The sequence below is a fragment of the Myxocyprinus asiaticus genome, chromosome 36 (genome assembly GCF_019703515.2).
Source record: "Myxocyprinus asiaticus isolate MX2 ecotype Aquarium Trade chromosome 36, UBuf_Myxa_2, whole genome shotgun sequence".
NCBI lineage: Eukaryota > Metazoa > Chordata > Actinopteri > Cypriniformes > Catostomidae > Myxocyprinus > Myxocyprinus asiaticus.
Window position 1 is genome coordinate 38,217,770 of NC_059379.1, and position 14,141 is coordinate 38,231,910.

Genomic DNA, 14,141 nt, shown 5'->3' on the forward strand with positions numbered 1-14,141 from the left:
TAAGGTAAGATAAATAGTTTTCCTTATTTCATGTCCTCATTTGGGGACAGTGGGACTAAGTTGTGAAATTTTAAATGTTACCAAGCTAAAGAAACTAGATTTTTTATTAATAATTTATATATATATATATATATATATATATATATATATATATATATATATATATATATATAATCTTTTATTGTTTCCAGCAGTTACCTTGCTATCCTGAGTCAAATGAATGAAACCGAAAGTCTCTGTGATTATTCTGGTGTAGAGATATGTGATTTGTTACTTGGTTGGTAGAGTAACCCCATCTGGTTGCTAAGCAGTTACCAAGGTGATATTCAAAAGGCTCCTTGCAACCCTGAATCAAATGAACAAAAGCGGAAGTCTCTACTATGTTCTGGTGCAGATATGTGTGACTTGTTACTTGGTTGCTAGGGTAACCCCATCTGGTTGCTAGGTTTTTATCAAGGTAATACACAAAAGGCTCCTTGCAACCCTGAAACAAATGAACGAATCCGGAGGTCTCTGCAGTGTTCTGGTGCTGAGATATGTGATTTGTTACTTGGTTGGTAGGGTAACCCCATCTGGTTGCTAAGCAGTTATCAAGGCGATACTCAAAATGATCCTTAATACCCTGAGTCAAATGAATAGTACCGGAAGTCTCTGCGATGTTCTGGTGCAGAGATATATGATATGTAATTTGGTTGCTAGGGTAACCCCATCTAGTTGCTAGGCAGTTACCAAAGTTATACTCAAAAGGCTCCTTACTAACCTGAGTCAAATGAATGAAATTGGAAGTCTCTATGATGTTCTGGTGCAGATATATGTGATTTGTTACTTTATTGCTAGGGTAACCCCATCTGGTTGCTGGGCAGTTATCAAGGTATTACTCAAAATGCCCCTTGCTACCCTGAGAAAAATAAAGAAAATCAGAAGTCTCTACGATGTTCTAAAGCAGAGATATATGTTTTGTTACCTGTTTGCTAGGGTAACCCCACCTGGTTGCTAGGCAGTTACCAAGGTGATATTAAAAATCATCTTTGCTAACCTGAGTCAAATGGACAAAAGTGGAAGTTTGTACAATATTCTGATGCAGTTATTTGTGATTTGTTACTTGGTTGCTAGGGTAACCCCATTTGGTTGCCAGGTATTTATCAAGGTAATACTCAAAATGCCCCTTGCTACCCTGAATCAAATGAACAAAATCGGAAGTCTCTATGATGTTCTGATGCAGAGGTATGTGATTTGTTAATTGGTTGCTATAGAAACCCCATCTGGTTGCTAGGCAGTTACCAAGGTGATACTCAAACAGCAACTTGCTACCCTGAGTCAAATGAATGAAACCGAAAGTCTCTGCGATTATTCTGGTGTAGAGATATGTGATTTGTTACTTGGTTGGTAGAGTAACCCCATCTGGTTGCTAAGCAGTTACCAAGGTGATATTCAAAAGCTCCTTGCAACCCTGACTCAAATGAACGAAACCGGAGGTCTCTGCGATGTTCTGGTGCAGGGACATGTGATTTGTTATTTGGTTGCTAGGGTAACCCCATCTGGTTGCTAGGCAGTTACCAAGGTGATACTCAAAAGGCTCCTTGCTACCCTGAGTCAAATGAACGAAACCGGAGGTCTCTGCAATATTCTGGTGCAGAGATATGTGATTTGTTACTTTGTTGCTAGGGTAACCCCATCTGGTGGCTAGGCAGTTATCAAGGTAATACTCAAAATGCCCCTTGCTACCCTGAGTCAAATAAAGGAAATCGGATGTCTCTGTGATGTTCTGTTCAGAGATATGTGTAACCTCATCTGGTTGCTAGGCAGTTTCCAGGGTGATAATAAGAAGGCTGCTTGCTGTCTTGAGTCATGCAAGCCAAGAATGAAGTCTCTACGACATTCTGATCCATAGATATCCATCTAAGCAAATTTTAATGGATTTTCAATTAAAATGTGTTTTGGTTGCTAGGGTGTGATAAATAATGACAGATAGATAGACAGATAGATAGATGTAGGAAAAGAGAACAAATAGAAATAAAGCTTGATTGAATTTGATAGAAATAAAAATTAGATTGAGTGGCCCTGAGCATATTAAGAAACAGACAGAAATAGAGATTTGATAGAAGATCAGCCTAAAGCATGTTAAAGCCTTCTGTTGGTGGCTCAGATTTGAATTTTGACAGTTGGAGTATGAATAGTCGTGGCTCATTCCATCAACATTCCATCAATGTAAGTGAATGGGATTTTCCAGATTTTTGATCATCCGCTGTGGGAAAACCGTAAATCCTATCAGTTAGAAAAGATATAGCACACTATTCAAGATCAGTCTAAAGATCTGCGCCAAGTTTGGTTAGTGTTAGAAATTTTAGTCTCAGAATAATAATAATAAATAAATAGGTACATTTCCTGATGAAAATTTGAGTTGTGCTTGCCGTGGCAAAATTTCTTACCACAATGTCCCACCAACTGCCCCAAGTTGAAAGAGGCCACCCCATGACAGTAGGATGTTCTGGTGCAGAAATAATGGTATTGTTGTATGGATGCTAGGGTGATCCATCTGGTTGCTAGGAAGTTACCAGTGTGATACTCAAAAGGCTCCTTGCCAGCATGAGTCAAATGAGCTGCTAACATGTTGCTAGGCATTGCTATCATGTTTTAACATTTTGCTAGGAATTGCCAAAATGTGTTAGCATGATGCTAGCATGTTTTTAGCATATTTTAGCACTTCAGTAGGTGTTACTAGCATGTGTTAGCATGATGCTAGCATGTTTTAGCACTTTGCTAGTTGTTGCTAGCATGAGTAGCATGATTCTAGCATGATGCTAGTATGTTTTAGCACTTCGCTAGGTGTTTCTAGCATGTGTTAGCATAATGCTATCATGTTTTTAGCATGTTTTAACACTTTGCTAGGTGTTGTTAGCATGATGCTATCATGTTTTAGCATTTCAGTAGGTGTATCTAACGTGTTAGCACTTCGCTAGGTGTTGCTAGCATGTGTTATCATGATGCTAGCATGTTTTTAGCATGTTTTAGTACTTCGCTAGGTATTGATAGCAGGTTTTAACATGATGATAGCATGTTTTTAGCACTTCGCTAGGAGTTGATAGCATGAGACACAAATGAGAGTCAAACGAGCCATACAGGAAGTTTCTACAATGTTCTGGTGCAGAGATATATGTTTTGTTACTTGGTTGCTAGGGTAAGCCCATGTTGTTGCTAGGGTGATACTAAGAAGGCTGCTTACTGTCCTGAGTCATACAAGCCAACAATGAAGTCTCTATAAGATTCTGATCCTGAGATACCCATCTAAGAGATTTTGAATGGAAGTAAATGGGGTTTGGTTGCTAGGGTGCCCTAAATGGTTGCTAGGGCATGGCTAAGTAGTTTCCATGATGATACTTGAAGACTGATTGCTCACCCAATTAAAACAAGCCAACTCTTATGTCTCTGGGACATTCTGATCCGAAGATATCACACTCAGCCATTTTTAATGGAAATCAATAGGTATGGTTACTAGGGTGCTCTAAATGGTTGTTAGGGTGTGGCTAACCATTAAATAGAGTGATTTTTATTGGCTGCTTACTAACCTGACACAAAGGCACCAATCCGCAAGTCTCTAAGATATTCTGTTCTGAAGATATCATTCTGACACATTTTGAATGGAAGTTATTGGGGGGTGGTTGCTAGGGTCCCATAAATGGTTGTTAGGGTGTGGCTATGCCATTTCCAAGGTGATACTTAAAGAGTCATAGGTAGCCCGATTGAAATGATCCCGCTCCCCATGTCTCTAAGTCATTCTGATTTGGAGATATGATCTGACAACTTTCTTGCATTGACTGCTATAGTAGGAACAAACATCCCTTACATAAGTGTGCCAACTTTTCTGACAATATCTCATTCCGTTTAAGAGTTATAGCTATTTAAGTAGCAGTGGTTAAGTCAACTACTTATATTTTGCATGCTGTCGACACGTAAAATCGAAAGTTCAAATTCTTTTTGATAACTATTCATAAATATACTCCAGAGAATCTTGTGGAACTTGTTTAGTTGGGATTGAGCAAAAAACCTTGGACTAGTTCGCAAAAGTAGGTTTTTTACGTAATCTCAATTATTTAATGACCAGTTTGACGGACACCAATGGTTCTTGAGGCAAAGTTGTTCAGAATGAGAAGAGCTATCATATGATATGAATGACTTATATACATTATATACAACCGTTAACATGCACAAAAATCGTGAGAGCACCACCCAGTGGCTGATTTTTTAAAAACTTTGCACAGACCTCTTAGGCCAAGAGTCTAATAGGTTCAACGAGTTTCATTCCGATCGACCTTTTTTTATTTTTATTTTTTTTTATTTTCTCCCCTTTTTCTCCCCAATTTGGAATGTCCAATTCCCAATGCGCTCTAAGTCCTCATGGTGGTGTAGTGACACTCAATCCGGGTGGTGGAGGACGAATCTCAGTTGCCTCCGCATCTGAGACCGTCAACCCGAGCATCTTATCACATCTTGTTGAGCACGTTACCATGGAGACATAGCGCATGTGGAGACTTACTGGATTGTTTAGTTGGGTTGGTTTTGCTCTTGTTCTGTCTGATGGCTTAGTTCTGTTTTGTTGCTCTTTGCAAACTCTGCTTAATGAATACACAGCATTAGCATCCTAACAGCCCTGTTCAAAGTCCATTCGTTACAAATACAACATAGTGGAAACAATAAACATTTAATTAGAGTAACACATACTATTTTAACACAAGCTATTTCCATATTTCACCTGCTATTATGAGAAATCCATACAAGCTCTAATGATTTTTTTACATGTGCTTTTAAGTTATCATGCTTATATTTTCTATAATATAATCAAGATTTTTCTATTGCACTTATTCCATCATGCAACTGACAAATTGTTTGGGATTTTTACCTGCAAGCAGCAATTATTAGGTTTCAGTCTTTTTAGGGCATTTAAGGTCATGTTAAAAAGGATTTCAAAAGAGACACCTAAAACAGAGAAAGTGCATCAAAAACGTCAAGGCAATTAAGCAAAGAACCTTTGAGATATAGCCATTTTTTTATAGTCCACCACATAATTCCGTACATCATCACATCCTAGCATATATGTGCTAAATTTGATGTTTATAACACCACCTATTCTTTACTCTCCACCAAATTTTGCATTTCATATACTATGATATGACCATGCTAAATTGAAAGTTCAGCTTACAGACTCCAACATATATTCCTGCACTTTATTTGTTACTCCTAAAACCTAGAACTAGTTTGCAAAAGTACTGTTTTTAACTGAAATATTTAACGCACAATTTTACTGACACCAGTGATTCTTGAGGAAAAGTTGAAAAGTTGTTCAGAATGAGAAGATCTATAATATATGAATTATTTGTGCTTGTTTGAAACATTGCATTATGTAAAACCATTAATGCACATGTAAAACATAATAGTACCTCCCAGTAGTCTTTTTACTTTATTTTTTTCTAAATGTTTACAGACCTCTAGGTCCAAGAGGCAAACAGGTCCACCAAATTTTGTTCTGATCTTTGTCTGATAGCTGCTGAAAGTTGATTGGCCAATGGCAGCCATGTTTCTCAGAATATGTGACTGTCATCATAGAAATTGATGGCACCTCAGATAAAGTCACTGCATGCAAATTTAGAGATTACACAGACCAATGGTCCCATAGATAGGTAGAACCAAATTCACGTATTTTCTTTCTTGTTATAGCACCACTAAGTAGCCAAGCACCATTTCTTTGTATGCGTATCCTCAGAATAAGCCCTTACATCAAAGCGTAAAATTTTGTGAAAATATCTCATTGCGTTTAAGATATTCCACTGTCCCTCAGGACATAACACTATTCACCATTCCAGCAGATCTAACTAAGCATAACTATATACATAAGAAATAAGCTATAGCAAAAGACATGAGAACCTGTGAACAGTCATCATCCCAAAGTTCCAATTGTATCACCACCAAGTAGTCAATCTCCATTTAATTTTTCTAAAATGGAGTTATAGCCATTTAAGTAAAACTGTCCAGTCCACTACATGCATTTTGGGTACCCACCTTCATTGGAAAGTTTTTTTTATATATATATATATAAAATTAGTGATCTAGGGACTCCAAACAAATCATTCTAGATTGGTTTCACAATGCATTTATGAGGGTGTCTGAGTTTGTCACGCTTACCGAGTATAACCGTTATCACAGTAAACTGTTGCAAGCCTACTAATAGCGTCTGATTTTTTTATTGCCTGATGGTGGCCAAGTTTATGATATATAAAAATATGCCCTTTCATATGTGTATAAACTGTGATGGTGTTACATTATTATGTTACATAATAGCCATTTAAGTAAAATTGGCCATATACAGTTTTTGCGTGCAAGAAAAATGCAAGGGTGCCTTGTGGACGCTTTGCACACACCACTGAAACCAAGAATCACATAGGTCCACCGCTTTTCAGGCCTTTGTTGACCTTGTCTGATAGCTGCTGAAAGTTGATATGTCAGTGGCAGCCATGTTTTTCCAGATATGCAGATTCTTCAAAGAACTTGTTGGGACCTTGGACAAAGACACTGCATGCAAAATTTCAAGTCATTTGCACTAATGGTTCCATATTTAGAGCCATTTGAAAATGTGTAATTATTATTATTGCGCCCCTAAGTGGCAAATCCCAGCCAAATTCATCACAGATCCTCACTTTGATGCCCTACAAATTTGTCTTAAGTTTGGTCAAGATTACTCATTGCATTCAGGAATTATCACCTTTTAAGTGTTTTTTGGCTCCGCCCACAAGATTTCACTGGTCTATTATAGGCATGCAAAACATAAAACTCAACATGTTTTTGATAATTATTGATGTAGGGACTCCAAAGAATCTCTCTAAACAAGTTTAATTTTGATTGAATTAAAACCTATGACTAGTTCGCAAAAGTAGGTTTTTCAAATAAACTCAAATATTTAATAAAAAATTTGATTGACACTTATGGTTCTTGAAGCAAAGTTGTTCAGAATGAGGAGAGCTATTATATGATATGAATATTAAAAACTGCATTATATCCAACCGTTAAAAGGCACAAAAATCGTGAAAATGCCACCCAGTGGCCAATTTTTTTAAAACTTTGCACAGACCTCTTAGACCAATAGTTAAATAGGTCCATGGAGTTTCGTTCTGATCGGCCTATGTTAACCCTGTGTAATAGCTGCTTAAATTAGATTGGTCGATGGTGGCCATGTTTTTCAAGATAGGCAACTGTCCTCATAGACCTTGATAGTAGATTGGACAAAGACACTGCATGCAAATTTCCAAGTTGATCGGACCAACGGTTCCATAGTTAAAGCTGTTTTAATATTTTAAATGATTATAGCGCCACCAAGAGGCAGAGCCACGTAATGTTTTGCATATGTCCTCAGAATGACTCCATACATAACTGAATTGGGACACTTCCTGCTTGAACTCTTAAAAATTCCTACAAAAACAATAGGGTTTCAGCACTTCATGCTTGAACCCCTTATAACTGTTCCCCATGGTAATTACAAAAGGACACAGCTAAGATCAGTTTTAAGGGAGGGGACCAACAACCACAATTAATATGTACCTTTAATAAATCAGAATAAACCAGGTTTGACACAAAATAAATATTACCACAGAAATGATTTTTTGTGTATTTAATAAATGCAAGTTTGTTGGCACACCATGAAAAGAATGACCAGATGATGTAAATGGAAAACCAACCTTTGAAAGAATATATGGTATGAATATAAACAGTTTACAATGAGTACAGGAATGGCTGTAACAAACAACAGTCCTAGAAATAGATAAATCCGTTCGATATGAAAGTCAGCAGCGTAACAGAAAATGAGAAAAATAGAAGTAAAGAAAGTCTTATCGGAGTATTGTCCAACGATGAGCACGAATATTAGTTGTACTTGGTGTAGACGATGATGATGACGATGAGATACAAATCCGTGAATGAAGACAAACAATAATCCAAACAATAGTGATCCCCCATGTGCTTTCAAAGTAAACCAGACACTGATATAATCCTTGTGCGATAAATCCCAAAGATCCACATGGCGATGCAGTACAATTGTCCGTAAGTGGAAATACTTTTAATCTTCAACTGATGAACAAAAGCAGTAGACTACTACTAGGACTGAAGAGTCCTTCTAAAATAAAAGGCATAAACTAACATTAGCATTGAAGCCAGTTAGCAAACAAACTCACATAATGCATAAAAAGCATGTGCAATGATTACAAACCCATACAAACACCAAACCAGAAAATACATAGAATGAATGAAAGAAAAGAAAACAATCCTTACATTGATTGAGTAGTAGAATAACTCTTGAGTGAAACATGGTAACCGAAAGAAAACATATCAAACTTTCTTATCGAATGGAGAACTGGTAGGTAGTACTCCCCCAGTCTAAAACGGTGCAAAGTTTCGGCCCGATCGGCCAGATGGTGTATAGCATGTGACTGTTACACCCTAATAATAATATGGCCCAAAACGCGTTTTCCTTTGTTATAGCGCCACCATCAGTCCGATCAGGCCTAAACTTTGCGCCGTTGTAGACTGGGGGAGTACTACTTACCCTCAAAGTTTCAGTTCTCTACGACTTAAGGTTTGGTCTGAACGATCAGTTTTAAGGCAGAATAATAATAATAATAAACATTCCTACAAAAACAATAGGGTTTAAGCACTTCGTGCTTGAACCCCTAATAAAAATTCCTACAAAAACAATAGGGTTTCAGCACTTCGTACTTGAACGCCTAATAAAAATTCCCAAAAAAAAAACAAAAAAAAAAAAAATTGGGTTTCAGCACTTCCTGCTTGAACCCCTAAAAATAAAAATTCCTACAAAAACAAGAGGATTTCAGCATTTCGTGCTTGAACCCCTAAAAATTCCTCCAAAAACTATAGGGTTTCAGCACTTCGTGCTTGAACCCCTAAAAATCTGAGCAAAAACAATAGGGTTTCTAGCAATTCGTGGTTGAACCACTAATAATTTAAAAAAAATCTGTGCAAAAACAATAGGGTTTTGAGCCCTTCAGGCTTTGTAATAAAAGCAAATCTGAGCAAAAACAATAAGGTTTCTAGCCCTTCAGGCTTGAACCCCTAAAAAGAACACTAACAAACACAATAGGTGCCTACGCACCTTCAGTGCTTGGCCCCTAATTAGAAACATCCAGCATCTTTATAATCATCTAAACTCAATCTGAACATTACACATTCTCAGTATTCAGCTATAAAATCTTACATTGAATGAAATACTTGGAAATTCTTTTACTGCTTCTAAAAGCTCAACTTGAATATCTCCTGTATTTCCTAAATGAATCAAACACAGAATATTCTAACATTCTAATCATAAGAATGACAGAATTCAGTGCCAGATTTTTGCTGGCAGCTTTGTATAGATTACAAACAGATGTGATCAATATTAAACTCTATACTCTACTAAATGTCAACCGAATCTCATGTATTTGGTAAACAATGAGGTTTTAAATGATCAAGTGATTGTTATTGTGGTAATAATTCATTAATAATCAGGAAGACATCTGTAATGTCACATGAAATCACTGTCCAGACATACTGCTGGATCTACTCATGCTAACTGAATGAGTTATTGTAGTAGGGACAGTTCTTTGGGCAATGGAGTCAGGAGACAACAAAGCAGTGCAGGCAAGTCTTTTATTTTCTGACTTCAGGTCTTTTGGTTTTCTTTAATGCACTCAATTCTCATAAATTCACAACACTCAATTAGGTAACAAAATTTTTTTAAACACTCTGTAGCATCAAGCTTGTGTTCTCAGGTCACTCTCTCTCTCTCGAACTGGTGAGCTGGTGCGGCTTTTAAGTCTCCCTCCGCCATCACTATAACAACGGACAGGTGTTAGAGATAATTACAACTCTGTTGACGAGCCTTACCGCTCTCTCCCGCAGACAGAAACATGACCACGTCACCATCACCACATATCTCACCGCCTGACTCAGGCCAGGGCAACATCCGGCCTGCCAACACCCCCCCATTTCTGGAGAGGAAGTCAGCCACAGCCATCTGTGCTCTTGGTCTGTGGATCACCTCAAATTTGAACGGCTGAAATGCCAGGTACCAATGGGTGATCCGCACGTTGGTATCTTTCATGTGGTGAAATGGAGTGGGGCGTGATCTGAACAGAGGTTGAAGGCCCACCCCAGCAGGTAGTAGCGGAGAGTGAGGACAGCCCACTTGATCACCAGACACTCCTCCACGGTCCTGTACTTAGTCTCCCTCAGCAAGAGCTTACGACTAATGTACAGCAGCAGTCGCTCGTCCCCCTCCACCTCCTGCGAGAGCACTGCCTCCAGCCCTCAGTCCAACGCATCCATCTGCAAAATAAAGGGGAGATTGAAATTAGGAGCATATAAAAGTGGCCCCCACAAAGCGCAGACTTTATCTTGCCTGTTGGCATGACTCCATCCACTGGACCGGATCGGGGGCCCCCTTTCTAGTAAGATCAGTCAGCGGGCTGGTGACATCAGAGTAACTAGGCACAAACCTTTGATAGTAGCCAGCCAGACCCAGAAAATTTCTCACCTTCTTTTTGGTCTTGGGCCTCGGGCAAGGCCGCGATCACTGCAGTTTTGTCAACCTGGGGACGCACCTGCCCATGGCCCAAGTGGAACCCCAGATACTGAACTTCCACCCGCCCAATTGTGCACTTCTTCGGGTTGGCCGTGAGCACCGCCCATCGCAACGATATCAGGACAGCTCTCAGATGCCAGTCATTACTATAGATAATAATATCATCTAAATATGCAGCGGCATATGCTGTATGGGGTCTGTGGCTGGGGCCCTGAAACAAACCGAATGGAAGGGTCACGAATTGGTGTAAGCAGAACAGTGTGGAAAAAGCCATTTTTTTCTCTGGAGATTGGAGATAAAGTGATCTGCCAATAACCCTTTATTAAGTCCAGTGTCAAATAAAATTGAGCAATGCCCAACCGATCAAGCAATTTGCCAATCCGAGGCATTGGGTATGCGTCAAATTTGGACACCATGTTCACTTTGCAATAGTCTACACAGATCTGGACCTACCCATCACTCTTAGGCAACAGAACCACCAGGCTGGCCCAATCGCTGTGCGACTCTTCTATTACGCCCATAGCAAGCATTGCCTCTAATTCTTTTTTAACAACCTTTTTTGTGTTCAGGAAGGCGATAGGGCCGAATCACCACCCCCGGGGTGGTCACAATATGGTGTTCTATGTGGTTCGTACGACCGGGGAGAGGTGAGAACATGTCCACAAATTCCGTTTACAACTTGGCCATGTCTCTGAGCTGTGACGGTGAGAAGTGGTCTCCACATGGGACCATGGTGAATGAATTTGGTTTGAGAGTCACCTCCGACCGCGTTCCTCCATGATTTTGGGAGGTTGAGATGGTAAACTTGACGTGCCCTGCCCCAATCCGTTCGATTAACCTCATAATCGAGATCTCCGACTTGCCGTGTGACCTCAAAGGGCTCTTGCCACTTGGCGAGTAATTTAGAGCTTGAGGTGGGCAGTAATAAAAGTAATTTATCACCCTGTGCGATTTCCCGTAGACGAGTTCCCCGTCATACAGCCGGCTTTGACGTTCCTCAGCTTGGAGCAAACTCTCCTGTGTTAATCGACCCAAAGTGTGTAGAGTTTTGCTCTAAGATCAAGAACGTACTGAATTTCATTTTTACTATTTGAAGGTCCCTCCTCCCAAGCTTCCCATATGACGTTGAGCATGCTGCGCGGCTGACGCCCATACAGCAGCTCGAATGGGGAAAACCCTGTGGAGGCTTCCGGGACCTCTCATACTGCGAATAACAGGGGATTGAGCCATTTGTCCCAATTTCTAGCATCCTCGTGCACGAACTTATGAATCATGTTTTTAAGGGTTTTATTAAATCGTTCCACCAGGCCATCTGTTTGTGGATGGTAAATGCTAGTGCGGATCGATTTAATGCCCAATAATTCATAAAGCTCGCGTAGTGTTTGTGACATAAAGGTTGTACCCTGATCGATGAGGATTTCTTTCGGAATCTCCACCTGGGAGATTATGTTGAAGAGTGCCTCCGCAACACTTCGTGCTGAGATGTTGCGCAGAGGCACTGCTTCCGGATATCGCGTTGCATAGTCCACTAGGATTAAGTGATGTCTGCCTGCTGACCGCTCTAATGGCCTGACGTGGTCCATTCCAATTCTCTCGAAGGGGACCTCGTTCAGCGGAAGAGGGCACAATAGTGCTTTGGGGTGGCCGGTGGATTCACCTGCTGGTATTTGCGGCATGCTGCACACCACCTGCGGACATTGCCGCCAATGCCCGGCCAATAAAAACGGGCTATTAGGCGGTTCAGTGTTTTTCTTTCCACTAGATGACCCGCCATGGGATTATAATGAGCCACCTGGATCACCATTTCCCGACGGCTCCACGGTATTAAGAGCTGGGTTGTATCTTCCTTTGTTTTAGCGTCCTGCGTCACTCTATACTACTTGTTTATAATTGCGAAATACGGATATGAAAGTGCGACATTCAGCCGGAGTTGTTGACCATCGATCACTCTCACTTGGTCAAAGGTGTGCTTGAGGGTTTCGTCTTGTGACTGCTCCAAAGGGAAATCCCCTTTGGGAAATCCCCAGAGGATGGGAGGGGCTGCAGCCTCTCCTCCACACACGTCATCCTGACGTGGAGCTGACGAAGACGGCCCTGGCTCCACCTCCCCTGCCAGAGTGTCACACATTTCACATCTCATCGCTTTTGTGCAGGACCCATCCACGCATATTCCCTTTAATGCATTTCTGAATTCAGGCCAATTAGTCCCCAAAATCAGCGGATGGGTGAGGCGGGAACTAACCGCGGCCTCCACTCTATGCTTTGTTCCCCTAAATTTAAAAACAAGGGTCACCACAAGGTAGTTGTGAATATCCCCATGTACGCATTTCACCCTCACCCTTTTAGTTGTGCCCAAAGCCTCGTGTTGAGCCAAGCATTGGTGGATAGTGGTCTGGTTACAACCTGTGTCCACCAAGGCTTGGTGTTTACTCCCCTTGATTCTAATCGGTATCCTGTATCCTCCAGCCCGATCATGGGCAGGCTGTGGGGCGTTGGGGATCCAGACTACAATTCCTAGCTCCATCACAGGACACAGATCCCGGAAGTGTTCCAGATCCCCGCAACTCCAGCAGGCCGGCCCAGGCGCTGCACTCACACTTGTGGGTGCGGGTACATCCACATGAGGGGGAGAGCGGGAAGACCCTGAAGTCGCCAGGAAAGGGATAAACCAGCGCAAGCGAGGAGCTGGTTTGGCGGCGGGTTTCCATGCCTCCGGGGTGCAGGAACAGGGCCTGGAGAGAGTACAGAGTGAGAGGGGAGTGGAAAGAGATGGGAGAAAACACAGGGGGAGGGAAGAGAGAGAGAGAGTGCTCCTCCGTCCTTGGGCACACAGCCATATGGTCCTCCGCCAGCTGGACCGCTTCCTCCAGCAACGCCAGGCGATGGCACCCTTCTGGAAGCCGGCGGAGCAGCTGCTCCAGCACCACTTGGTCGACCACTCCCTCGACGTCGCAGTCCCAAGCCCGCAGCCATTTCCGGCAGGCATCACGGAGCCGCTGAGAAAAGGCAAACGGGTGACCGGCCCCTTCCATCTCCATCGAGTGGAACAGTCGATGGTATTGCTCGGGTCTCCAGCCGACCCGCTGCAGGACGGTCTTCTTCAGGTCGCCGTAGACCAGGAGATTAGCCGCCGGCAGTTGTTGTGCTGCAAGCTGGGCTTCGCCAGACAGAAGAGGGATGAGCTGGGCCACCCACTGAACATGTGGCCAGCCCCAGATTTCAGCGGTATGCTCAAACATGTTCAGTAAGGCTTCAGGGTCATCTTCCACCCCCATTTTCAACAGCATGGGCGGGGGCAGGGGGCTGCTGTTGTCCGGGGTTGCTGCCAGGGCTTTCTCCTGGGTGAGGAGGCTCCAAATGACCTGCCGGTCTTCTGCCTGATCACTAAAGACCTCATGGAAGCAGCGTTCTTGATCCTGGCGGAGTTCAAGCAGAGCCTGTTGGTGGGTGTGATGAAGGTTGGCGAGGGACTTGATGATGTCGGACAGTGGGAAGGACTCCATGGGGCATGCAGTCTTCAAAT

The 14,141-nt window shown here is 41.8% G+C and overlaps 1 protein-coding gene across 1 annotated transcript in view; it reads left to right on the plus strand.

Moving 5' to 3' along the window:
* The window catches only part of LOC127427157 (U6 snRNA-associated Sm-like protein LSm5), a 298,822-nt gene that overhangs the window by 234,007 nt on the left and 50,674 nt on the right, over nt 1-14,141 (plus strand). The window lies entirely within an intron of this gene.